The sequence below is a fragment of the Solea solea genome, chromosome 9 (genome assembly GCF_958295425.1).
Source record: "Solea solea chromosome 9, fSolSol10.1, whole genome shotgun sequence".
Classification (NCBI taxonomy): domain Eukaryota; kingdom Metazoa; phylum Chordata; class Actinopteri; order Pleuronectiformes; family Soleidae; genus Solea; species Solea solea.
In genome coordinates this window covers 13,362,358-13,389,439 of record NC_081142.1, presented here as the reverse complement: position 1 = coordinate 13,389,439, position 27,082 = coordinate 13,362,358, and the positions used below count along the sequence as shown (strand labels likewise).

The window sequence follows — 27,082 nt, the reverse complement described above, 5'->3', positions numbered from 1 at the left end:
TACTCCCCCATGGGTGACAGACAAGCCAGAGAGTACTCACAAGTGACAAGAAAGGGAAGAAACATTATATTAAGTCAAAAAAAATAATTAAAGTCTTGATGTGAAATATACATCATGTTCCTTAAGTGTGACGGCAATCCTCGAAAACAGCTGAACGAGCCCCTCAAGCAGTTAATAATCATTGTTTCCCAGTGTATGAGGAGCGAGGTGGTGATAATGTTTTGTTTCTAGATAACGCCTTGCCTTATTCCCGCCACCTCCCGTTAAAACATTGAGACAAATGGAATGGGTGCATTGCCTTGGGGCCACGCACACGAGGGTGACTGCCATGATGTGAAGCAAAGTGAAGGAGGAGGAGGAGGAAGAAGAAGAGGGAGGGCTCAAAGTGCCACAAAAATCAGGGAGCGGCTGCTCGGCCCTCACGGTGCATCACTGTAGCAGTCAAGTGGATGTGAAAACAAGGGAAAACTTTGCGGAGTATTGATTTAATGCCGCAGCCCGGGTAAGGGAAGATGTGCACTCCAGATTACATGCGCTCTATTTCCCAACCACACAGAACCATGAATTCCTCTGCCTCCACACTTCACAGAACCAGAGCGAGATGGACAGACAGAGAGAGAGAGAGAGAAAGAGAGCGTTATTTTATGTGCTATTTTCCTGTATTAAGTCCAACTGTCAGGAAATCCAGTGTGACTAATACAATATAATGTAGGACAAAGTAGATATAAGCACAAATGTGTAAAACACATGCCCCCTTTGTTTCAACTAATGTAAAAATAAAAGAGAATAGCAATAGGGTTGTATCCCTTCCTTGTCTATTACTTTCCCCTCCCTGAAATAGTGAATTAGCTTCAGATAAAATAATTGTAAGGGTTTGTGTAGGTCTTTCCAAAGTTTAGCAGGTGATGCACAAAAAATAAACAAAAACATTCATTGTAAACCCTGGGATATTTTTGAAAAGTGTAAGTGTACATTATTGTTTATGAATTTTCAGTGAATATTATTTAACAGTTCTTTCTTGTTTGTTTTTTTATAATTTCTGTGTAAAATGACTCATGCCTTTTCCAGTGATGACTGCTTTTGTATTTAATATTTTATCTTATTTCTGCTCACCGGTTCATTACGGCACATAGCATCTCAAGAAATCACTTCATTCCTGCTCCTGTATAATAGTGTTGCTGGGATTTTTATACCATCACAACAAAGGGGGTTTGTGTTCACGTTACTATGTTTCACAATAAACAATATTATCAGTGCATTAACGGCATCCATGGAAAGAGGGTTAACTGACTATAACTGCATCCTATACCTTTCTTACTTTAAAATATAAGTTATCTTTACTCTTCAGGAAAATCGTATAAGTTATTTGTTACGAAAAGATCACATTTGTCCTCTTGAGACGTTGGATTGTCCACACATATTTGATATGTCCACTCACCGGTCAATCAGCCTTCTTTCCATAAGGGGAAGCGAAATGAGTGCATTTCTCCTCGCTGCGCTTCGTGTAACTCTGCGCACACATGACAGAAAAAAACATTAGATCTTTGGAACAATTTGTTACTTAATGCCCTCACCCACCGACCCCCCCTTTAGCTGCTGAAAATTATGAACAGTGAGCTGCACTCACATTCTTGCGCACAGCCAAGTGAGGAGGCGCCTGCGCTCCAGTCGTGGGCCAATGGCGCACGGAGCAGCCTTATCTCGATCCGCGGCTGGCCAATGGCGCGCCTCTCCACGGCTCACATGACGTCCTTCTGAAAGATCCCTCTCCTCTCAGTGCACAATCCCGGCGAGTGCAGGCATCATTGACGACCTGACACCGGCGGAATCGGACGTCCACTGTCCCCGGCGCAATTAAGCAGTGGTTCTCTCACGCAAACTTCGTCTTCGGCGGATGAAGGTGTCCATCCTGTGACTGAGAATGAAGCAATTTCGGCGGAGGAGCAGACTTTCTTTTCCGTCTCCAAACGAGCGAAGAGGCGCAGGGGCGAGACAATAACGCCCAGAAGTTATTGAAATGAAACGTAAGTAGGCGATATTATATTTTTCATATTCTTATCGCTTTTTTAAACTATCGCAATCACTCCGGGAAACAGTAGTTAGTCAAATGTGTAACATTTTTTTGTCGTCGACTTCAGTTTTAAATACCGAGCTCATGTGTCTCTTGTGCGCCGTAGTCTCTGTTTACACTCACGTGAGAATTAAACGTTTAAAAATGCTTTATAGTTATTATTTTTTTTGTCATCACATTATTTGTCTGCATTTCCTACTTAATGGTGTCTCATTGGACACTCTTCGTGCGTCTCTGTGATGTGTCCCATTGTGGACGAGTGGCTGTCCCCGCGCAGCGCCATAGCATGAAATATAGATTAAAAAAAAGCACACGGCAAACTCGCTGACCTCGGGCAGGGAGGCAGTGCAACCGGTCCACACGGCTCAATGAGGACAATTAAGGAGGGGGGCAAGAGGGGGAAATAAATGGAGCACTTTAAGCGCACTCAAACAGGGCTGCACTTCTCTTCAACCAGTCAGACAGGATGAGGGTGGATCTTCAATAACCAAGTGTCATTCTTTAATGCAGGATATGACTGTACAATAAAAAACAAGTTTAAGTTTAAGTTTAGACTCGGGTCAAAACTGGCTTAACCTCAAATGCTTTGTTTGAAAAGACATGTCAAATACCTGTGAATTTGACAGACGCACTTTGAGTTCATGTCACTCATTGAGCACTTATTGATTGGAAATGTGTGGGGGGGGCGGGATATGTATAATCATTTATGAGTCAAAGTAAAAGAAAAAAAAAAGGTGCCCTTTGATTTGCCATGATTTCTGCACAATCAGAGCGAGAAGGAGCTGGGGGGGGGGGGAAGCAGGGGCCATTTGATGTTTTGAAAGGTTTCAGATGGCTTTAATTAGGACCTATAAAATCTGTCTGCCCCGTTCTTTAAGGCGGAGCAAGAAGGGAGGGGAACTGATGGAAAAAAAAAAGCAAAAAAAAAGAAAGAAAAGCAAACCGACACAGAAAGTCACTTCAGTGGTGGATCATCTAATCAAATTTTTATGACCCCTTTTTTTTCCCTTCTTCTCGTTGCTCCCTCCTTTGCCTCACACCCACCCTCCCTTGATGCTGGTGGTATGTAGGCAGCTCTCTTATTCCCTCTTTGTCTGGCTGCTGTGTTATCTAACTCCCCCCCCATCCGTTCACCCTCCCAAATCCTCCCACTACCACTCTCAACCTCCCTACCACCAGCAGTCGGCCCAACCCCAGTCACCTGAAGGCTAGACATAATGATCAAGAGAAGTTCCGGCCTGTTTGGAGCAGAGCCAATTGCTTGAGTTGTTCTTCCTCTCCTTCCGCTACTCTCCCTCGCTCTTGTTTTTGTTGTCCTGCTGGCCTGGCTGGTCCTCCCCGTGTCTTTACCTGTTTTCTTGCCTTTCATCATCCAACAAAGACACAAATGTGGATGCGTTTGTGTGCGTGCGGTACGAGAGTTTGCAGTTGTGTTACTGCTGCTGCTGCTGCGTCTGTGCAGCTTATATGGAATTCTTGGATGTTGGGTGGGTGACTCACACAGCTGCAGCACACACACTCATGAGGAAACATCAAAGACTTCTTCTTTCTGTGTGTGTGTGTGTGTGTGTGTGTGAGCAGATAGATGAGCGTCTAACAGACTATAGTTGCCTGTAGTTCTTCTGTACTGATCTGATTCAGTGTTCGGGATGTGTCTCTTCACACAAGGGGCGATGAAGCTTTCTTGCATGCTTAAAGTTTTTTCCGGGGTGATGAAAGCTCTTAGTCTTGATGTCGATAATCAAAAGGATTAGGTACAATCCAGAATAATATTTTCTATTATTAATGACCAATGGTTGAGACGTTGGGCGTCTTTGAGTCGACGCTTAAGGTGAGGTCGCTTTTGAAGGACGAATAATAATAATTATAGGTGGGAGTTGGTGCAAATGATTCGATGACTGCGTAGTTTTGACAGATACATGTGTCTTCGGCGGGTGTTTTCCTACTGAAGAATGCTCTTCTTTGTTTCCTCAGTTGCTGTTGGTTAGGGATTACATCATTTAGTTGCTGCCGGGTTAGCTAGATAATTAGCGATGCTGCTATTTTGCAAAATGGCCGGTTGGGGTGGACTTTTTTTGGGGGGGGCATCTTTGCTTGACAACAGTGGGAATCAGAATCGGGGCTTTGTGAGATGTTTTTCTGTTTCAGTTGGAATGGCGCTGATCATTCGTACGAGTTGTTTTTGCGCTCGAGTGTCCCTTTTTGATATACTTGTTTGTTAAAAGATTATCCCCTGACAGCTGGAATGTGCCTCGCTCTCCTCAGCCATTTAATCTTCTCACATGTGATATTTTGAAGATCATCTTTGCAGAATTTGCACAGGGCTCAAATCAAAATCCTACCATTTGTGTTTGTGTGTGTGTGTGTGTGTGTGTGTGTGTGTGTTTTCTGAAAGCTGACTCTGTGTATCATGGCATCAAGGAGACGGAGGATGTCTCTTCCTCTGCCACCACCCTTTGAAGAGGGAAGTAATAAAAAGCTCAATGGGTGCAGCAAGCTGTTCTGCCCTCCTACACTTTGAGGATCTCTACCTGGAGATGAATAGGAGGCCCCTCCAAAACGAAGGGGGAGAGGAGAAGTTTTTATTGAAGGCTAAGGATGTGGGGGGATGCGCCATAGCTTATAGACACTCGGTGTGAAATAGTCCAGTTGTACTCGTTTACAGGTTAGCGATGTTTTCTCAACTTGACACGAGAGTAAATATTATTTTAGGTTCTCTGGAGGCATCATTTTTCCACAACATCGCTAACCTGTCAACGTGTTTGAGTAAGAATGTTGTAAATGTATTGGGTTTAAGTAGGTCAAAGGGGTGTTAGGTAAGCATTACCAAATTGTCCCCTTAAATCCCACTTGAAGTAAAACACTGTCTTCATAGCGTGATAACACAACATCCCTGATAGCGACAGTGGACAATCACAAAGCCAGAAGAGAAGAAGTGAATGGTCGGGAATGTAAATGGCAGAGTCATTCAATTACCTCTGTGTCCTTTCTCGGTAAAATCCTCCTGACAGTAGAGGTTAATTGTTTTTGAATTTCCATCCAAGGAGCGAAAATTAGTGAATAGGGTAGTTGAGTATGTTCTGGATTACTGCTCGCCTCCATAGGAGAAAAACAAAAGCCGGTGAATAGGGAAAGAAGGATAGAAGGAAAATGATGGGAGGGATGTGAGAGGCCCACGTGTGCGATGGTCTGGTCTTCTTAAGAACAACTTCAATCCTAACCCTTGACCTCTCCTATGCTCCTCCCTGCTCCAGGTGCAAGCCCTCACATAGACACTCACTGCAGGCTAATTTTTCACACACAGTGCAACCTCCGGGGGGGAAAATGCAGATTCTTTTCACATTTTAACCCCCCGTCCGCCCCCCACCCCGTGCGTCTTCTTCTTCATGCCATTCTATTGTCAGGGGTTAAAGATCCAAGCCTTCTTGTTGGAGTGGGAGAGTGTTGTGATTATTTCAGGCCTTTTTTTTTTTTTTTTGTTCTTCCTCTGAAATATTTTCTCACTGAGAAAACAGATGAAAGCATAGGGGGAAAAAAAGATGATCTGACATCGGTGCAATAATCACATGACTGTTAATCAGAGGGATGTCATGTATAATTAGTACAGTGTTTGATAATAACACAGCGAATAACCTCGGGGCATTAGCGAAAGTTTCTCTCTGCCATTAATGTGCGTTAATAAAATTCAAGGAAACCTGAATGGAACGAGCCCTCTGCATGGCCCACTAGTTAAAGCGCTGTAAGGTTAATGAACCACTTTACATACTATCTGCTGCCATCTGGGTGGAGTGATGAGGCAGATGCTGCGTTCTTCGCACTGTCGTGTAGTGCTGTTCAACTTTGAAAAATGTGTCAGGTCTGCGGAGGTCGACGAGCACATTCGACATTATGCCTGTTGTCAAAAACGTTAATGAGCAATGTGAAAATCGTCGATGCTGAAAGTTCCTTTAAAAATAAACATGTAGCCTTTAATGTGTTGAATTTGTATTTAACTTGGTTGGCAATGGTGATGAAGTGGGTGTCAAATTTGACTACACCTCTCAGGTCACCAGCGTACGCAATTGTTCTTCATAAAACGTGCTCGTATCAGAGACAGGGGTGTCATCTGGGCCTCGGGCAATGAGAAGCTTGAAAAAGGGCTAAAATCACTAAGAACGATCCTGGAGACTGGGGCAAAAAGAGGATTAGTGTCTGTCCACCTCGCTCTGCAATCCTCATCTGGGTGATCACATTACAAATAGAGCATTCTCAAAGCGCGTATTTTTTTTTAGCAGAGGTACAAAACAAGGACTTTCAGTGATCAATAAAACAGTGTGAAGGCACAGGGATATACTTAAAACAAATCAAAGGCTCTGGCTGGCATGGCCATCATCCAGCTCTGTCTGCTGGAATCAGATAAGGGAGCAGGGCCTTGCAGGAAAGGTTGTTTGGCCCCAGGGCAGCTCGACTTAATGGATATCCCTCCTCCTGGCACCCAATGCAGGCTGAATCCGTCTACAAATGGGGAAAACCAAAATGTTTCAGGATCTGTCTGGCCCCTCTTTGATACTGTATTTGTGGAAGAGCAGCTGAAGGGATAGATGGGTTAAAGGGAGTCTAATTTATAATCCATACAGGGTGTATGGGGAGAAAATACACATTTCTCGAACCCTTTGTTCGACTGATGGCTTTTAGCTCATGCTTTACTTACATGAAAAAAAAAAGAAACCTCCGCGGTTTTGGTTTGACAACGTGTCAGAGCCAGTGTGAGTGTTTTTCTCAGATTAGTTCTTTGTGCCGTGAGGAGCGAGGAAAGACTGGATGGTTGGGGGGGTGGCGGGTCAAATATGGGGGAACAATACCAGCGCAATCCCAGTTGAAAGAAATAATTTGCACAATTTTATAAAAGCCGCGTTTGTTCAGTCGGATGGTTCTATCAAAGCCTAACAGCCACAGTGTAATGTGTATTAAATGGCGGGTTGAGCTACAAACCAAGCATGATGTCGGGTTAGAGTCATTTCTTAGCTAAATGCTCTCCAGGTAAATGCAGATAATGTGCTCTCAAGTTTCTCTTCCTTAAAGACGTCTCATTTCAACAGACAACTCGGAGCTGTCACCAGCGCTGTCAGAGCTTCTGTTCTCGCAGCTAAGCTTATACAACATTTCATGCAAAGGCGAAAAGGCATTATGCTTTATAGCCGTGAATTCATCCCTGAAAACTAGCCACCGACTTTCTTGTTCCTGTTGAAGTATTATCGCTTCCCTCGCTTTTCCCCCTCCGACTTCACTCCTACTCTCGTCTTTAAAACACCCCCAATTCTGAATTACAAGACCCACATGTGATGAGTTTTCAGGTAAGTGAACAAGAGATGTTAAAAGATGATGAGTGCAATTTCTCAGGTTGAAACCTGCTGTTCTCTCATGGAGCAGATAAAAGACAAATTGCCCACCCCTCTCTGTTGTTGTCTTCAGTTTCAGAACCCCCTGCAGTATTTCCTGGTGACTCACTTCTTTCCGAGTCATTTATGCTCAAAAACTTCCTAAGGATGAGACACACATATTCAGAGTTTTATCGCCAATGTGGGACCATTGGGCATAATGAAGTTCTCTTTCTCAGCATGAGTTTGTGAGGCTCATGATTACAAATGCTCCTGTCATTGTCTCCCATCATCTCCTGCCTAATTGAAGACAATATAATGAGACAATGGGGTCTCGCTTATCATTCTGCGTCGATGGCATGCTCCGTGGAACGTGCCAGCCTGTTAAAAGCAGGGCGATGCTGGGGCGAGGTGTGCGTTTGTGTGTATGTGTGTTCACGGATACCTGAATGCAGTCGTAGCTTGTTCAATTTGGACCAAGAAGATGGACAATTAAAGTACAGCTCCCGGGGGGGTTGTTCATTTTGGTCTGCTTCCTCACTTCATGGGGCTGCCCGCCCTTGTAAACGCTCCTGGATGTGTCTGGGTCATGCATCAGGGGGTGGAGTAGGGTATGTAGGCAGAATGGTGATTGGGGCGGGGGTCTGCCTCTGGAGGGATTGTCTCAGATGATTAGGACAGCCAAGTGTGGAGAGTCCCTCAGTGCCTGGCCTCTTTCACCTTCCTAATGTGCTCTGAATAAGTCCCCCTCCACTGTGCATTTGTTGTGGGGTTTGGTGGGAGGTGGGGGGGGGATTATGTCTGGCAGTGGTTTAGGAGTTTTTGTCATCTGCCCCCTTGAGGCCTGCACTCCTTTGTTGGAGCATCAGGCGTCGGTACAATGTCAAATTACACAATGTGCGTGCATGCAATCAGGCCATCTCGGGTGAGAAACTGACAAAGGATTAAAGGTCTGGATTTAAATTTTTCCCAAACTTAACTTTAGGGTCAAATCACTTTTGCAACAATTACATTTTTGTTTGTTGTGTTTTTGCAATCAGTTATTAAAAAAAAACAAAAAACTATTCATCGTCAGCTTCACACACTAATACACACTAAAACACTCTATAGTAGTATGATGGTGATGTTCTCAGAATATTAGAGGCACACTTATACTGAGTAATGTCATGAGTTGCTGGGAAAAAAACCCACATTTCTGCTGAAATTACAGTCATGCAAATAAAAATCTTGTAGAAAAAGGAAGAGGCTCATCTGTCATCTCAGCAAATTGACAGCCACTACTGTGATGAGTCGTTCAAACTCTTTCTAATGGCTTTTTTTTTGGCTCATTTGAAAATTGCTGCACCTTGGCTTCATTTGTTACTCAGTCTCATTCAATGTTGAATTTGAAATTTGCTGTTAAAGACGTTGTGAAAGGATAAAAGATCAACTACTCCTAGATGAGGTTTCTAATCAGTTATGTTTACAATACTCAAAGTTGGTTCACCAAGACTTTGATTTAGGCTGAAGACAGAGACTTGCTCTATATCAGTTTATATACAGAGCCCTATTCTTACACATGTAGTCTAAAGTGTAGTTTAATGGCCTCATAGATGTTACCATGGTTTCACTACAGTACATCTCTGTGTGAAATGTAAAAAAAAAAAAAATCAAGATCTGTTCATGGTTAACAAAGAGGCTACTGAGCCCCGGCCAAATATTGCAAGTTACGTTGAAAGCCAACACAAAAATGTTCTTGATGTATACTGAGGAGACAAACCCTCCCAGTGACTGATAACAGTGCTGCAAGATTTCGTCACTGTGGGATAAACGGCTTCTGTGGCTTCGCATTCAAGTCATTTGGGCATTTCGAGCAGCAGGAAATGACACACATTCCTCCCTCACAGTAACAAAATAAACCAAAGTCTTGCTTCCTACTATGACATGACAATTAATTACTTTGTTAGAAATCATGTCATTGATTTATGGTCTTGCTGTCGTAGCATTTTGTGGACTACAAAACTACTAGTCTTAGAAAATTAAAAAATGCCCTATTTACTCATGGTTAAGTGTTCTTGAAATCACGCCTCTCTGGTTTATTAAAGCCAATCCTCCATTTTGGGAATTATGTGAGAATGAGAATTGACCTTGCAGACATTTACAATCATACAGTGAGCAAAGGTTTTGCAGCCCAAACCTCATTTCACTTTTTGGGAGACCGTTCTTCAGTCTCAGCAAGCACATCTCACCATATACATTCCTAATAATGTGCACTGTTCAAGGATGACCCCATTAGTTGGAGCGACGCTCATATAAGCTATTTTCGATCGCATTACCCTTTTTTTCTCCGTCTTATTTTTGGCACTTTCAGATGTGTCTTTCTTACCTAGTACCTTAGTTCAGTCTCACGAGCTCTTACGCTGACAGAAAATATTTCAAACAATAAAAATATCAGACGTGCACTTGATCCGCCTTCCCTACTTTTGTTATTTTTAAGCTTCTAAGTACGTTCTACTTCATTTGACTGTGCCTTAAGGCACATTAAAAATCATTTTCATAAAGATTTCTTAATAAGCCCTTGAGAGGTTTTTCCATTGCTGAGGTTTTCAAGTAGTGTATAAAGTCACTTCAGATGGGAGCATGGGAGCACAGTAATTACAATTATGTGTGTAATTGAGTTTTCCCTGGTTCAGGGTGAATCCCATCTGACCAACAGACAAAAATGTTCTTTTCAAAAAATGAGAGCGAATAGCTGTGGCATCAAAGCCCTTTCATTCTCGGTGTGATTTTTGGCGGATATTAAACACTTCCAAAATTAGTTGCACTGCTTCCCACCACACAGACTCCCCCAAAGGAGAGAAAAGGAAGGAATTTAATTTAGCTGTGCTTAAACCAAAACGTAAAAAGGACAATTCCCCATTTTGTTTTGTCTTCTTTCATCTTTTGTCTACATGGAAGGTTCTAAGCGGTCGGGGTTAATACACTGGGAGATACATCACTCTATGCACATCATCTATCAAATTGAGTCCGACTCTTTTCTTTTTTTTTTTTTACAAGAAAATAAATCCAGTGCAGATGATCACTGTGTGGGCAGGAATCCTTGAAGGTTTGCATCACGTCTGCCACATTCGCCTCGAGGGCATTTCTAGCCACCTTACATGCAGCAAAATGCACATACACACACACACACACACACACAAGCGTTCTTTTGCTCGCATGCTCCTCACAGCACAGCAGGAGTCTGTCTTTATCTGTCCTATTGATTAATGAAGCAGGCACAGCAGGGTGTCCAGGAGAGGTAAGAGTCTAGATCAAGGCTGTGAGCTGCATCTCTGACAGACACACACACACACACACGTTCACATTTACACCCACACACTCTTTCACTGTCTCTGTCGTGTTCTCTCTGTCTGTCACAGCAACCAGCAAACACACAGGCAGCCATAACACAAGCGTACACACATGCATACTGAGACACACCCAGCAGTGCGACACATGCATAACTCATCATAACTCACACACACACACATCAAAATGAATTAGTATAGTTTGGCAGTGCGAGTGTCTAAGCTGGAAAGACATTTTCTATAAACATAATGTTTGCAGATTAGTTGGGGTTAATGATCCGATTGCCTTGGAGCTACCACGGCGTCTACGTGTGTGCGTGCACATGTGTGTTTTTTGGCTGAGGGGAAAAGGCGCCGCTCCACCGTGCTGTCTACTCTTCCAAATGAGACTTGCCCCAGGCACCTTTTCAAGAGCAGTACTTATGCTGTCAGGGAACTGGGTCTGCTGCACGAGCAGTGGTAGCTATGTCCCAACTAACCTCAGTGGGCACGTCCAGTATTTTCTATGCATAAATGAGAAATTACAAGTTGTGCACTTCAAGGCTATTTTTTGTAAATACCCTTTAAGTACGTTCACGCACATTATATTTTATTGCTTATTCTTTCAGAGCAGAAATAAAATCCCCAGTTAAGTGTGTGTGTGTTTTTTTTTTCCCTCTTTCCCATTTTTTACTCGCGTTTAAAATTAGATTCCTGTAGTCTGAATCAGAAATAGTCCACTGTAAATGGCTTTGCAAGTCTCAGTCAAACTGGGGTGAGGTGGGTTCGTTGAGGGTGTAGTCCCTTTTTCGCCACAGACGACTGAGAAGTCTTCTGTACTGATGAATGGACAGAAAAGTACAGATGTGAAATTGAAGGGGAGAAGAATGACTAACCCATGACTTAAAGACCCCCGCTCCCCTCCCCTCTCACCACCTACATATTTCCCTCCTGTGTCTCCCTCCATACTTCGTTCCCTCCCTTCGGTTCTTCCGGCGTTCCTGTCGAGGCATGCCTCCGTCCCCACCAACCAGCATCGTCCATGACAGGGTGAGGGGGCAAGAAGCGAGGAGGGGAGAAGGGCAAACAAAGAGGCACTGTTGCCGCTTTGCAAGGTTTTTGGGGAGGGTCGACACCAGGCTATAGAGGGTGGCGGGTGGCGGGTGGGGGGGTACAGATGGAGAGAGAGAGGGAGAGTGTGACAGAGGAGGTTTATTGTTAAGAATAGAGATTAAAATGAATGGGAGGGGAGCAAGGGTTTCTGTTCTGTTCATAGTAATAAAGAGGACAAGCAGCGTTTTTCAAGCACACACACACACACACACAGTTGGAACACTCTTAGCAATGCTGTAGTGAGTGTGAATGAGTGTGCGAGATAGGCGAGGGGATGGAAACAGTTCATTGTTTCCTGGCCATTGTACAATATTTGCTTAACCCTCGTCATTGATTTATCTGTGCAGCTGTACGCCGCGGATGAAACCGCTGTTGGCAATTTCATCTTTACACTACCAGACGCTCCCGACGCACACATATATACGCACAGACCCCGTCATGTTATAAAAGTGCCGTGTGGCCATGATGAAATCACTCTCTGAATAGCACAATTACATACACAAGACGCACAATGAGATAGACACAGCAACAAGTCAACACAGGTATGCAGACTGCATATGGCAATCGTACAGACATACGAGTACATAATAGCAGTAGTGTAATAATGTGGCTGTAATTGCCAGTCACTTCTCCTGGACCCCTATGTGAACCTCAGTCTTTGTGACACTGAACAAAATTCAATGGAAAGAAAAAAAAATAAACATTTGATGTCATGAACTGAATCAATTTGTAACCCCTGTGTCTGTTTTTCGACATCACCAAGAACAGGCAATCACTGACCGGATTCCCACAAGATCGGACTCTCATGAATGAATGTTGTTATTTACTTGCTTCTGTCAATCTGGTAATCTGGTCGAGAAATCTCAATTTCCTTCAAATCGTCTCTTAATGGTTACTTTCCCCCTCTCTGTCGTCTTCTGTTGCAGGCCATTAAATGAGCTGACACAAGAAGAGGAAGAACCAGCAGTGCTAGCCTTCACCACGGAGGGAAGGAAGGGAAGCAGAAAAACCCCCACAGCAAAACACAATGAGGACTAGACAAGCGTAATGAAAAATAGGTAAAAGAGCTTGGTTTGCCCAGGGGGGTGACACATTGTCTTGTTTGTGTGTTTATGTGAGTCTGTGTGTTCTTTGTTGCCCCTCCCGCCTGAGTCAGATGTCTACCTGGGGTTACTTTGGTGTTGTTCCCATGCGTGTGTGTGTGTGGTTTTGTAATGTGTGCCTTTCTTTATGTGTGTTCCTGGCGTTGAGCCACAGCCGCCAGGTGATGCACGTACCATCGTGTCTGACTCACCTGCCGCATCCTTAAACATCTGCACTATATCTTTATCTCTTCATCTTTTTCTCTGTTTTCTTCCTTTCCATTGTAGAACCGACGAGAAACAGGTGTTGTTTTGTTTGTGTGTAAATGGAGCTCTGGAAAACGGGTATAAAAAAAAAAAAAAAAGGTAGATGAGATGAGAGGGTTTAAAATTAGAATCAAATCATATTTCATGTCATTATTGTGGCCATGTAAAAACGGAGTTTGTTGTGCAAAAAGTAGGATTACTGTAATGTAATGTAAAAATGTCAGTATTGACTTTAGTAACCCCCGTACCCTTTTCCTGTGTTATCACACATGTTTTGTATTCTGATGTTTTATGTCAGAATACAGAAAATCCATTTCAGGTTGTACGGATTTGACCTTTTCTCTCTAACATTCATTTAAATAAAGAAATCCAATAGTTCATAGATGCACAAGAGAAAAAAAACAACAACACATTATTACCTCGAAGAACTGCATTGGAGCCACAGTATTGTCTTAACTGTGTTTCAGTGATTCCCAAAGTGAGCATCTCTCACAGACAAGCCCCACTCTCTCTCTCTCTCTCTGTGTGTGTGTGTGAGGCTGAAAGCTGCAGTAAATCATTTTCTGCTGCGCAGGCATGGCCAGAGTGGCTGCCACCATACAAAGATAGGGGGTGGTGGTTAAAGAGGCGAGGCAGCAGAAGGAAAGGAAAATGTTATTTTTCTCACTTCTTGTCATCCTCCTTTCTTATAAGACTCATTTCCACCTCAGCCTCCCACCCAGAGGTTACAGTTACAGTGATGCGATTTTTCTTCTGAGTGTTTTTAGAAGCACTTCAGGGTGTCTTGTGTGGTTTTTTTTTTCTTTTTTTTGTTAGATACAGATCCAGTGCACTTAATTCTGGACTTATTCCATATCAACCAGTCATACTCAGTTCTCTCTTTTTGGCTCTTCATTTCTCACTGTCTCACACACTTAACATTCGGTCTGTCTGAGCTTTCCGGTCTTCGGCTTTTCTCACATTTTTAACTCGCTTCTTTTGATCTCGAGCGACCACCACCATCAACGTCATTCTTTCTCCCCTCTGTGCCAGAGGTTTGTTTTCCAGGTAAGGCCCTTGCGGGTTGCATGGTAGAACCTTTCTTCTGTAAACCACCGCTTGAAAAAGGGGGGATTTTCCACCATTTTGGAAGAAAGAATATAATGAATAAAGAGAGTATATTGCACTGTGGGAGTGTAAAATACTGGGGTAAACGGTCTTTTCTGCTGTCAGTAATAATCAGTTGCAGTTATTGGACTTTCTCACATTTCAAATCCAAATAACACCACTTGGGTAAGACAAAGTTGCTTGTAAATGGAAGTGGTTTTGAATTCAGCTGAGGAATGAATGACCTATCGGGGGAAGACAAATAGGAAAAATGTGAAGGCTGTCATAAGCAACTATCCAGACATATTTTTTTCTCAATTGTGTCTGTTCTCTGCTCCAGTGGAAGAAAGTCTTTCAAGAGCAGCCAAGGCTGTCAAAGCTGGCTTTAAAACCGGCACAATTCAAGAATCAGCAGTAGTTTTCTTTAAGTGTCCATTTGAGTGTACGGAGGCAGAGTTGCAAGGCTCAGGCCACATAGTGTCTCGCCGTTTCATATTTCATAAGTCGCATATTAGAAAATGACAGGCAAATGAGTCACTCTGTCACGTTGTATTGATTCACTGCGTGACAGGGGGACAGAGCGAGTAATTGTCAGTTTCATGCTTGCGCAAAATAGCCAACAAATGATGGATGATGGTTTTACAATGGTGAATTCTCTTTTGGGGAGAAAGGGCATTAAAATACCTGATCGACAAGTGGCAGAAATGATAATATTTGGATGGATGGGTGAAAGAGCGATGGACATGACATGGTGGAGATAGAAAAAAAAGGAAGAGAAAGAAAATGGTGGCCAGGAAAGATTAAAGAGACAGTTGGGATTGGGTTGTGGTAGAAAAGACTTCAGAGTTAGCTTGAGATAATAGAGGAGAGATATTACAGAACTGGTGAATAAAGGAGTTGGGCCAGTGAAGCAACACCTCTAATGTATTTATAAGGCCATAAAACACTGCATTTCCTGGCCCTTTTCTAATTTGATGAGAGGGAATAGGATAGGGGGGCAGACTCAACTCTACCTGCTTACCAAATCAGTTCACTAAATCCTCACTGCTTGTGCTTGTGGGTGCATTCTTTATTATTTGACATTTAAGTGGAGAAAGAGATAGATATATACAAAGAGTGGAATGGCTGAATGGAAAACGACAGAAAAGAGGAATAAAAGGGAAACTCAAAAGACAGAAGTAAATGTAAGAGTATAGTGTTGGTAATAATCTATAGAGGTTATACCTCACAATAACCATCTGTAAATGAGGCTGTGGAAGAACATGTAGAGGGGATTTTTATTGACTCAGCGGGGAAACAACCGTAGAAATGGCCAAGCTTCCCCAAGGAGCTGTACGCTGAACTCTGAAAGAAACGTTAGTAATGCTATTCATCATTGTAAACACAAACATTTTCATTTCATAAACTGCTTGTCGAAGGGACCGTGCCCCATACAACCCCCAAATCTCACATGAGCTTAATAAAAAACAGAGCCTTTAGAGGAAGAGAACAGCTTAGGGTTTTTTTTTTACAAAGGGGGATTTGAAACTGAGCCCCAGATGTGCAAATATACTGGAACATATACCATTATCAACAGCTGACACAACAGTCCTACCGGGTCCTGAACCCTGGTCTTTTTGTTGCAAGGCAACAGTGCCAACCACTAAGCTGCCGCGTGTCCCCACGTGAACAATCAGCTCTCTCAATATAGCATTATTTTGTCTTATTACAAAAACCCTTTCATGTTGTTCTGCACCATAGCATATTTTTTTTTCCCCTTCTACATCCGTCACTCCAAATATACACTCTTTACACCGCATTCTCAAAATGAACGGTAACTGCATGCATTCAGATGTTTGTTTCCCAAAATGGAAATTGCACTTTTAATCTTTTATTATGACTTATTCTGAGTTTTTAAGCTCTGTGCATAAATGTACGAGTTTGGGTTGTATTGTGCGTCAACTTGCCCCTGCTACAGGAGCTGTATAATATTTGTGCTGGGTTTTATCAGAGGGCGAGAGACTGAAAAGGAGTCAAAGGCAGCCTTTCCCCCCTTAGCTTTCCATAATGTGTTCCGAGAGGAGACAAAGGCCTGCATTCACTGCTGGGTGTCGATAAGACCTATCATTAGTCTGCCATTGGTGGTATTATCAACACACTCACATACACAGAGTACTGGATGGTACTTATTCCTGTACACGTTCTTCTTTTTTTTTTCCTCGACACATAAATATCTGTATACATGCCAGAGAAGTGAAAGAGGCAATCTGGCTTGAATGGAATAAAAAAAAAAAAAGGCACTAGTGGACTCCCTGCTACTTTCCCGCTGCTGCATAATTCACACAGTGGGGGTGCACACACTCAGCTTTACCTCCTCTGTTATATGGCTTCAGCATTAAGTGTCTGGTGCTGCACCAATAAGAACAACAATTAAGAATGTACAGTGCCCTGAATGCGACATAAATGTATATATGTGTATATATATATATATATATATATATACATATATACATATTGTATACATGCTATACCCCTATTGTTAATTCAAGTAAAAAGAAAACAATCTAACAAACTTTACAAATGATTCCTGTCAGATAAATATAATGGTTGTCTACTGCCATACAATGTATGGAATAAAGAGTTATGGCTGCCTAATAAGTTTTTAGTGCCATATTTTGTACAGTAAAGAAGACGTATGGTTAAATGCAGTTAAATTCCGGTGGAGGCCGCAAACATAGATGACAGAGTTTCTTATTTACAGTATTCATACCAATCTCGCAGGAGTAATGCAGTATCGATTCGCATATGAGAAAAAGCCGCACGTAGTGCATTTGCTTAACGAGGCGGGAGTAAAAAAAACATTAGATGCACAAATAGAAGAAATGGGTAGGTTTCCCCTATTAATGTTTTCCCGCGTGTGCGGGTGATTGTTTAGACTAAGGGGAGGACGGCAGCACTGCTGTCTAGGTCCTAAGTAGATGATGGACCGTAGCTCATATTCCCATTCCCTCTCATTATCCCCCACCCCCACAACCTCGGAGATCCCAGCCAAATGCCAAGCGTTGTCTCAGGGTCATTAGCCTCGCTGCTTGGAACAAATGGGCTTCGATTGTATCTCAGCTAATATACAAGGGAAGCAGATTAATCCCTTGATCCGTGGAGGTTATCATGTTGAAAATGATGGTAAGGAAAGGAGTAGACGGGAGTGATGAGATACTGAATATGTTTGGTTTTTCCCAGCTCTTTCCATCTTAACGTGATTTTTTTTTGTGTATTTGTAGTTGGAGATTTTGAGTCCTTTCTTTTATTTTGTGTGGAGGAGGGTGGGTGGAATCTCATTGCACTTGAACTAAACATCACAGTTGCCTGCCTGGAAGCAAAACCTGCAGAGAGAGAAATGGGCAGCGGATCAAAGCTTGAGGAAGATTTGTTTGGTGGGTAGTCGCTGAGGTCCTGCCTCTGCAGACTCCATCTCTCTTTCCCTCTCTGTGTCTTCATGTCTCTGTATCTCATATGAAAGTGCAGACCAATAGGTTTTTCCCTCACATTGCCAGTTTGAAAATTATAGATCACAGGGAAAGAAAGAACAATGCAGTCACAACAACCTCTTCCTCGGAGCTGATGTCTTCTATAAAAACCCACGGATACACAAGTGTGTGTAGACACGCATGTGCTGCCTTGTCTTTTCCACCACTTTATCTAAGTGCCGACTTTAACGTCGGTATCTCATCGCACCTCTTTCTGTGTATTGTTAAAATGCTTGACCTGCTATCAAACTAACCACTGCAATAACTTTTAAAAGTCTTGGATAGCTCACGAGTTCAGGGATACAGTAGGAGATAATACAGTAATACAATAAAACAATCAGATAAGCTTTGGCGACCTCAGTGAAAACAACTCCACAAAGCACTGAAAAGGTTTATTTCCATCTAAGGTCAATGTGTTCACCGAAAAGTTCTTTCCATAAGGCCTCAGTGAGGTTTGTGGCCTATTTGTGGGGGGGTGGCTCAGATGTCTGTTTTGAGTAGAAAGGACACGCCCAGAGGATGGATATAATTAAGACTAGTGACTTTTTCTTTTTTTTTTGGAAGCAAGGAGAGCGTGTATGGGTAACGGTTCTGGGTGGTCTAGGTCTACATGCCTGCACTGGTTTTATTACAAACAGGCATAATATGGTAAGAACACAAACACATTGTGACAAAAGCACAAAGATCAGCATATATAACGCATGCAGACATAAATACCGCAGGAGCAAAAACAGCCATGTCATTCGTTTCCTGACCTCGTGCCCTCGTTGCTCGTCTAGATATGGTGGAGGAGATTTCCCTAAGAAGATAATCGTAAATTGTGATGAAAGCAGTTTGACAGATGTACCTGTACAACTGTGGGTCACTGCATTTAATCACAGGACCGACTTTAGACCTCACTGAAGTATCTTATAGTTCCATTGAAGCCTTTATTTTCTATTAAAGATAAAGGGTTATGGTTTTGCCATTTCTTTATGTTCTCAGTGTTTAGTTTAAAGGGAAGATTTTTTTTCCTCAACTCTAATATATTTCATTTAAAAGAAAACAACTCTTTGACTGTCAAGTATCACACTTTTCAACCCTGGGTGGCCCAGTGACCTCTAAACTTACAGTGTTTGCATGATTTTATGCCCGTTGAGCCACACAGGGCCACAAGTGTAAAATGTGCCTGAAATAGTAAGGACGTGTGTTCATTAATAACTTCACGTAGGGTGTATTTACTTGACCCTGCTGCCTCTGCCGCACCGTTCTCTGGGAGTGTTGGATTGAATGTTCCCTTGACACAGAGTTTGCTCAGAGTCAACATTTTTTAAAAATCGAATTGTCTGACGGTAACTTTTTCTTACACATTTGGAAACAAAGCCGTTTATCTGAGGCTTCCCTTCTCTTTGTGGAAAAAGAACAAAAGTCTCGTAACAGGGTTCTTTCAAACAGCCAGTCTTGATTAATAGCATCTTCTCGTTAACACATAAACGTGTACCATCACAATGTGTGTTAATTTGGAACATCTTTTATTTTTTTCCCTCCATGCGCATGAATTGGCTCATTTGGCCTGGCAGAGACAACACAGTTCTTTATTGTTACATTTTGTTTTGAAGGGGCCTAAACACATGGGTGGTCCCAGCGTTTCTTTAATGCACTGAGCTGCACAGGGATACATTAATGAGAGTTTAAATTGGTGACTCTGGGCGTTCTTGGACCCTATGACGATGGCGCCCCCTCCCTGGTCTCAGTCATTTTTGCTTATTGGAGCAGAGAAATGGATGCAATAGAGAGAGAAGGAGAGTGAGGAAAGACGCAGAAACGGAGAAGAAAGAGGGATAAGAAGGTGAAACGACGAATGTTTGAAGGAACATACCATAACAGCAGTAACTGAAGGAAACATTAGCACTGAAAGGCAGAAGTTGTAAACTGCATGTATTCTGGCACACGCAGTCAATTGAACAAAGGGTAACTTTAAAAGAGAGAAATGAGGGGGCCATTTCTCCGGGAGCATGAAGGTGTAATTTCTCCTTCAGCTGTGGCGCGCAGCTTTCCTGTGCTGCCCCGTTTTGCTGTATTTAACATCAAAGTGAAGTATGAACAATTGAAGCAATTTTTCTTCCAGCCAAGGTCAATCATTGTTCTTTCTGTGTGGATGTAGATCTGGCTGGGAGGATTTCAGCATAACCATATTTCACCGGCAAGTCTATTTCAGTGAACCACTTTACAAAAGCCTTTCTCGACTGATTATAAAAAATAAATAAATCTTTTCTCGTGTGTGTTTTGGAATTATGGAATTTCCAGGTCCATTTATTATTGTTTTAGTTTTAGTGGCTTTCATTAGAGTTGTGTCTAGACTGTTCTAAATAATACACGGGATTTTTCACGATGAAAGTATACATGTCTGCACGCAGGTCTGTAGTTCAGGATCAGGATCCTGTAACAAAACCCCATTCCTGATGTTTTTGGAAAAGATTAGGCCGATTTACTTTGCAATACTTTTTTGATGCAGCAATATAAGCTATTTATATAATAAAAGGATGTCTAAACTCCATCTCTATATTTTAACATTTCATAGCCCAAACATTAATTTCATCTTAAATTAACAAGAGATTAATCGTCAGCTGAATTAGTATAACGAAAATAAATTGTCTTTTACAGTTGTAAAGGAAAGACAAGAGTTGAAAATAAATTAAAATGCTGTACATGTTTGACCAATTTCCTCACTATATTTGTATTTTTTATACACCCATTAAATTCAGTCAGTCATCCCCTACTGTATCTCGAGGTTGCTCTCTCGTTTTTGTTCTTCTCCCCCACTATCTGGTCAGCATAAGACGTTCTCTACTCAGAAATTCTTTTTGATTGTTCATTCTGTCTCAGACAGCGCACATCACTCGCAGCCTCATCACGCTGCAGGCATGTCAGACACCCGGCTCTATATAATACATTACAGTCGGTGCCGTCATTATACTTAAATCCTTTGTTGTGTTTATGGTACCACATGAAAGCCTGTGAGTGACATTTCAACATTCTTTGAGGAAACATAATGGACATCACAACTCAAATTCTGATTCCATGTGTTTTTGTTAGGAGGGCTCTCGTTCTTGCGGCATTTTTTTTTCTTCTCTCTCTCTCTCTTTGAAGCGCCGAGCTTACGTCCATTTTTTTCTTCTTTTTTCAATATTATGTTTAAGATGAATAGTGTGTAAATGTACTCACACTGTGGCTTGCTTGACGTCGTTTCTCAAGACCACCCGTAGTGTTCATAGGAATTAGGTTGTGAGAGGGTTTGTTGTACATATAAGATCTCAGACTCCCATCCGTCTGTGTTGCTGATTAATTCAAGTAAATAATGAAGATGCATAAATTCTACAAAACGTGTTTTTTTGGAATAGAGCGCCTTGATTTAAGTAATAAAATATCAAATAATGTTTTTGGCAAAGTTGTGTGTATGTGACAAACAACACCTGAATTTATCCTTCCATTTCTTCTCTTTTGTTTGTTTTCTGCCCAGGTCCAGACACGAAGACGGCATCAGACACACACACACACACACACACACACACTGCAACGAGGCTATCTGTGGTCTACCATCACCCTGCCACACACATACACACGGCTGTTACGGTAAGAACCAGAGACAGAATCAGGAGTGAGGAAGACAATCATGGTGTGACTGTGAGAAAAACAAACTCATTATCCACTGATGTTGATTTCCCCGTCACGTGACCCAAATTGACTCCACGTTTCCCAAAAACACAGAGAGTTAATTTGAGTCATTTCACGTCTCAGGATACACTCTGAAAGCTAGTTTATAATTCTTACATTTGGAATTATAAAACACAGAAAGACACGATGCGTCTCTGTATGTGTGAGCATGAAGAGAAAAAAAAAATCTGCTTTATTTTATTTCCATCACTCAAACCAGCCTTCACTAGTTAACTTCAGCAGCTGCACCGCATATTCCACAAACCCCAGCTACCCCCTTAAACCCACCCTGTGCCCCTCCCTGGCTTCCCAGCATCCTCTCTCGCCCTGACTCCAAAAAAAAAATGCGTGCAGAAATTACAGCACACGAAGGCAGCGTTGTGGGAAACCCCTCCCTCCTTTTAAGTGCTATGCATGACCTTATTCTGATATGTTTAGAAGGGGGGGGGGTTTATTTTAATCTCCATTTCACTGTTAAACAGCAGGCTGTTCATTTGTTTCTACACATACAGTAGCTATAGTTCAGAGAACAGTTTATTTATATTTATTTAATATTTATCTTTTTGGCATGTGTGCATTACTGAGTGTGGAATGTCTGAAGGCAGCTTTTTTTTTGGTTTTTCCCACTGAATAATTCTGTAACAAACCAGCAGTGGCTGACAAAAAAGAATAGGCTCGGATAGAAAACCATGCAGTGGAATAGATTGTGTGTTATTGTTAATGCAGGTCAAAGAAGGGGGGGGGCAAAATAAAAGTGAATCAGTCAAAATAAGAAATACTACTAAGTGCCGTTTGTAGGCAAGCTACTTAAATCAGAGCGCGACCCCATTATCTTGGTTCCTAGCTTCAGGTTAACTCATGGCACCACCCTTGTGGCGAGCCTGTTCCTAACCAGCTGTAATGACACACTCCATCAGTTTGGCTCTGCTCGTGCGGCGCTTGCTTGGTTAACAGTCGGCCCGATGTGCAGTGTGTGTGCGTGAGTGTGTGTGTGCGTGTGTGCACCGGCTATTAAAACACTTCAGTCAGAGACGAAAGGACTCGCACTGCTAATGGATGTATCTATCGATGTTCCCATTTAGCAGCACACTGTAAACGATAGGGCAATGATTGTGTTGAAGACAGGAGGAGTGGAGAGTGGTTTGGCGGGCCAATGATAATGACAAGGAAGGTTACAATATGGCGCCCTGCACAGTCTCTCTCTCTCTCTCTCTCTCTGGTTTATGTGTGTGCGCAAGGGTAAGAGCGAGTGAGACCGCGGTTCTCTTCCTCCATATCTCGCTGCTGTCGCTCCCCCAGTCGACTTGCCATTTTTTCACTTCTCTTTTTTTTTTTCTTGCCACTCCACTCCTCTCTCACGACATTACTCACTGCCGCTAGTCCACATCAGTGCCCGTCTCTCCTGCACATGTTTTTCTCTTTTCTCAATGGCCCTGCAGTGTAGATTGTTTTTTTTGTTTGCGATGGCGGGTGAAATATTATAAAACAAAGTGAAAGACAGAATAACGCAGCAGAGGCATCTAAATAGTTAGGATAGCAGGTTGTCCTTGAAATATTCATTCACTCACTCCTAGTTTTTCCCCTCTTCTGTGTGTGTGTGTGTGTTGTCATTTCTAATCAGTGTGTGTGTGATGATTATGAATCGAGTCAGTCTGCCTGCAGGTTTGGCAGGAGACCACCGCCAGCTGGACTCAGACCCCTAACTCCAGTGTGTCGGTTTGTGTTAATGTGAGTGTGGTCGCACATGTCAGGGCGTATCTGTCAGCGCGGTGACAACCTGAGGATAAAATAATGAAACGTATTCAAAATAACACAAAGGAGTCAAGTTTTGCCTCTGTCGTTCGAGGTGTATAATGACGTATTGAAACTAGGCTTCTAGAGCTGCAAATATGGCAAGTATTTGGCTGTTTAACGTCAAATTCTCAGTGCAGGCAACTCTGCATTTGCCACAATTACTGTAATCAACCACATTATTTCTCATCCGCAGTGTTTATGTTCCTTTAAAATGTTGTCGAAGTAGTAAAAAGCCCATCTGTGTCTGTGTGTGTGCACGTCCGTAATCGCAGGGCAGAAGATTAAGTGGGCAATGCCATTATAGCTGTGAGGAGATGGAAGAAGTCTGCATACATACATATATTCACACACTTACTCACACACACACACAGAGAAACACACAGAGCTGGAGGCGTGTGAGCATTAAGTCAGGCAGCTAAACAGATCACGTTGTGGTATGATATCTGCAGACAGGCAGACAGAGGAGGCCGGTTTGTACCTGCAGGCAGAGAGCAACGACTCACAGAACCCTCGCCAAGAATTCCCTCCCCCTCCTTAGAGACCGGGAGAGGGAGTAACTGAAGGTGAGAGAAAGACAGGAAAGACAAAGTGGAGTTTCCACTGTAAGATGTGTGTCTATGTCTGTGTTTAATGTGAACCAATGTCTGAACACAACTGGTAACGTTTCCCTTGTTTGATCTGATTATCGTCACAACACACTGTAGCTTTAAATAGAAAGCACCATTTTTGCTGCGGTTAAGAAAAATCGCGATAAGCACAGTGGAGACTCTGAGCTTATCAGATACCAGAAAAAAAAAGGTTAAAATAAATAAAGGTGCATTTAAAACTGACTTTTAAACTGTGAGACACGATGCTTATATACAGATTTTTGTTCCAAGGGACTAGAATAAGCAAGCAAAGTTGCAACTGACGACAGTGACACGGAAGACGTGAAAAAATGTTGTTACACCACAGTTAAGTCCAACATTCTGCTTTACATCCGCTGATGAAAGGAAATCCTTTGACATTAAAGAAGAACAACTCATTCACACGCTTCTGTGATATCAAGTGCAGATGGTTCTATTGTTAGGCCGGAGTAATTCAATCACCTCCTGTATGTCTTTCTGGAATTACTAGACTTTTTCCCTCAGCACTAATTGTGAAACGTTTGACAGTATCTGTTACGCAAACTTGTTCTACTAGTTTGCTATTGTTAACATTCTCCCTAAGACTCCCTGACATTTTTCATTCATTTGCAATCTGCATATGTGGCCTTTATCTTCCAGGACAGTTGTGGTCTGCTGACCACAAAGCAACTTCGAACCTCAGCGGCAGTTATGGAATAAAGGCGAGCTCTTGATTTACATCCTGACACGCGCACACACACACACACACACATCAGTTCAACTATTCATTTCCCCTTAAAGTCACAAATGTGCTTCTGCTCTCTTTAATCTGCCCATGTCCTTCAGCTAAATTTGTTTCGCTCATTAGGACGATCAGCCGTGCACTGCGAGGTTTTTTTATTCTCGTCGTTTTCAAAGCTTCTTTTCGTCGGCCTGAAAAACGCCTCCTGAAATTTTTTACAAGGCACAACTCTCTACGCCACAGTCACTTATCTAAAAATGATTCAGTGGTTAAATGTCAGAGCTGTCCGCACCATTAAGGCCAGCCCGTTTGAAGGGAGGACACCCTCAGCTGCCCTCTCCTCCTCACATCTGACTCCTCTCTCCTCTTTGCCCATCTTCCCCCCTCCTTCAGACTCAGGCTGGTTTCGAGGGCTGATGTGCAGACCTTGTCATTCAGATTAAGGCCACATTGTCAGCTCAGGGCCCCTTTCTCTCTGCGTGCATGTCCTGGATCTTTCTCCCTACTGTCACCCTCGTCCTGCGGCCAGAGAAGACCTTATAAAGCAACATTCCTTCTCATGCATTTCTGTCAATTGCAACACTGTCACTCAAATCACTGTGCGGGAGAATGGAGAGAAGCTGAGTTAGCGGAATCCCTCACAGCAAGGACTGTGCTTTTCAGTCCAGGCTTGGGAGAACTGTCAGCAGTTAGCAAACTATTTTAAGTTAGGTTTTATTTTTTTATTTTTTTTTTGCGTTTGCTCACAATTTACAAGCTTACAGTGTCTCCCCTTTTTATGAGACACAGGAAATGACAAAGTAGATCTTGTGATCTGAAGAGAAGCAGCACTCTTTTGCTGTCGGGCATGTGGACGAAAACTTTTAAATTCTTAAGTTTTTGCTTCTTGAAAGTGTTCTTGCTTCATCGTAAAGATTAGTCACAGTGTTATTTAAATGAAGCTTCCAGGGTATAAAAGTATATACACCACATGATTATTGTCACTTCACGTCCTGTACGGTAAAAGTGTCCCAACACCGTATTAATCACCCAACTACATCTTGACTCACTGCCACAGATTAATTTTCACACTGAAGCCTTGTGGTATTAGATTATTGTGCTTCGCACACTCTGCTCCTTTTCTGTCGATGAGCAACAGTGATTAAGCACTGTGCAATGAAATCTCTCATGCAAGATGGTGGACAGTTTCTTTACTGGTAATACCACAAGAGAAAAAAACAACAACACGTAATCTTCAGCCCGTGACACATCATAGCGAAAATATGAGGCACTATTGATCTGGGTAAGTCGTCAGTTTCATACCTATCTTCTTCCTCATCCTCCACCTTGCATGAAGCGCTCCAAGCTCGTGGCTCTCTAGAGGCTGCACTACTGTGCACATGGTGACTGGCTGAAACCTCCACCCAGGTGCTGTGTTTACTAAAAGCCACAAATGAGTCATGAGTTTCAAGATGACTTCTCTCCTCTAGATGACGCTTGCTGTGAAAGAAAATGTGTTCCCATGCACCGACATGTACACCGGTCTTTGGCGTCATAATTACCATGTGTCCTGGAAGTTAATCACACGTACACAGCATCTCATTTCACCATCGCGGGGATTAAAGAAGAGACAGCGCTCACAGCCAATGCTGCTTCTTTTTACGAGGGTTGAAAGCACAGGGAAAACATGTTAGGTGTAGCAAGGCAGGGCGTGTGCATATATTTTTAACGTTAGAAAAGTCAAATAATAAAAGAGTATTGAGGGTTTTTTTTTTTTTAGCAGAAATCCGATATGGCAAAAAAAAAAGATGAAAAAAGATTAAAGTGTACCTTTCATAATGTCCTTCGTCAGTAAAAGGAAATGAGGATTTACTGCAGAGGGAGCTAATTACAAGCCTTCGTCTACCCGTTTCCATCGGGTCCGTGCTCATCCCAGTGAACATTCAACGCTGTCGGTGAGTTTGAGCTAACTTGACAAAACCATCGACCGTTGATTGTACCCTGAGGCGGAGCTAAGTCAACTCTGCATCTTGAAAAAGAAGTCAAACACGGGCAGAGACCTGCGCACAGATATGGCCAGGGACTCTTTGAACAATCGCAGGAAGATCAAAGTGTCCCTCTTACACAAGCAACAACAACAACAAAAAACACTTCCAGCTTCCAGACCACAGCAAAGGTCACAATCAACATTCATTGCTGTCGGTGGGTTTAACTGTGTGGAAGAGCTCACTGAACGATGAATGCAACTGTGTCCCAGATTTCATCCAACTGTCAGAAGGAATAGCGTCACGATGTGCTGATGATGGCATTATTTATTTCTCTGCCGGTGAATTTAGAAGCAGTTCAGATTGCATCTTGATCACAGTGGCTGGTGTGGGGGTGGTTCAGCAGGGAAGGAAGGAAGACGATGTGAGATAAACTCGGACGCAAGATCAATGTCCTTTAAAGAAAACTACCTAGAATGTATTGCACCTAAGGATTA

General features: G+C 42.6%; 2 long non-coding RNA genes across 2 annotated transcripts in view; one reads left to right on the top strand and one right to left on the bottom strand.

The window, feature by feature from the left end:
* LOC131465240 (uncharacterized) overlaps positions 1-1,516 on the bottom strand; it is a 52,190-nt gene extending 50,674 nt beyond the window's left edge. Inside the window, exon 1 of the long non-coding RNA XR_009241297.1 lies at positions 1,439-1,516. This is a non-coding gene — a long non-coding RNA (uncharacterized LOC131465240). The remainder of the gene's footprint in view (positions 1-1,438) is intronic.
* A 303-nt stretch (positions 1,517-1,819) lies between these two features.
* LOC131465172 (uncharacterized) lies at positions 1,820-24,104 on the top strand. The gene is made up of 3 exons (XR_009241290.1): positions 1,820-2,024; positions 12,773-12,904; positions 21,287-24,104. It is a non-coding gene; the product is annotated as an uncharacterized LOC131465172 (long non-coding RNA).
* The last annotated feature ends 2,978 nt before the right edge of the window (positions 24,105-27,082 follow it).